Here is a 988-nt window from a genome sequence, read left to right as displayed (position 1 = left end):
GTGCCCCGCGGGACCGCGACCGCCCGCCGCCCTGCGCCGTGGGTTTCGTGGACTGCCTGTACGGCACGGTGCCCAAGCTGAAGGAACTGCACGTCCACCCCCCTGGCATGCAATACCCGGACCTCCAGCAGGACGCCAGGCTGAAAGAAACCCTTCTCTTCGCGGCCGGCAAGGGCTTCTCAGACCACCAAACCCCCACAAGCGAATACCTCGAGTTAAGGGCCAAACTCCAAACCAAGCCGGATTACCTCGAAGTCCTGGAGAAGACCACGTACCGGTTCTGACCGCCGCCCCGCCGCCCGCCCCGGCACCCGCCGCATGCGAGTTCAGAGGATACAGCTGTGCGCTCTCTTCCCCCCCCCCGCCAGATGTGCGCGCTGCGGGGAAGGGCCCGTTCTCAGATCATTAATCGACGAAGTGCCTTCGCAGACTTTTGCCAGCAGATGTTAATCAATCATTATTTTTTATACTGAAACTGAGACTTTGACTGTGCCATGTCTAAGGTATATAATTATTATTATTATTATTATCGGGGATCTTTGTATTGATCCTGATTAAGTAAATTCTGTGTGTGTCTCTCTTTTTTCTTTTTTCTTTTTTTTTCTTTTTATTTTTTTTTTGTTGTTGGTTTGTTGTTGGTTTGTTTTGGTTTGTTTGTTGGGTTTGTTTTGTTTTGTTTTGTTTTTCCCTTGCAGTTAACTTCCTTTATATTTTCCCTTGGAGGGGAGGGGGAGGGAAGATGGCATTTTGTGGCTTGCTTTCTTCTTGCCCATCATGGCACAGATTTCTGTACATTTATTTAAAAAAAAAAAAAAAGAAAAAAAATGCAAAGAAGCAAACGAGCGCAGTTTGCTGCATGCCTGGAAACTGCAAGAGGGAAGGGAGGGGAGGGTCTTGCTCGAATGTCTCACTCGTGTCTCTCTCCCTCCCTCGCACGCACACTCACCCCCACCCTCACCGCCACCCCCGCCGCCAGCCCCGACCCTCC

The 988-nt window shown here is 51.1% G+C and overlaps 1 protein-coding gene across 1 annotated transcript in view; it reads left to right on the top strand.

Annotated features, from left to right (window-relative positions):
* The window catches only part of SLITRK3 (SLIT and NTRK-like family, member 3), an 8347-nt gene that overhangs the window by 3806 nt on the left and 3553 nt on the right, over positions 1-988 (top strand). The window lies entirely within an intron of this gene.

Source organism: Charadrius vociferus, unplaced genomic scaffold (genome assembly GCF_000708025.1).
Source record: "Charadrius vociferus isolate BGI_N301 unplaced genomic scaffold, ASM70802v2 scaffold104, whole genome shotgun sequence".
Classification (NCBI taxonomy): Eukaryota; Metazoa; Chordata; class Aves; order Charadriiformes; family Charadriidae; genus Charadrius; species Charadrius vociferus.
This window is presented reverse-complemented; position numbering and strand designations above follow the sequence as displayed.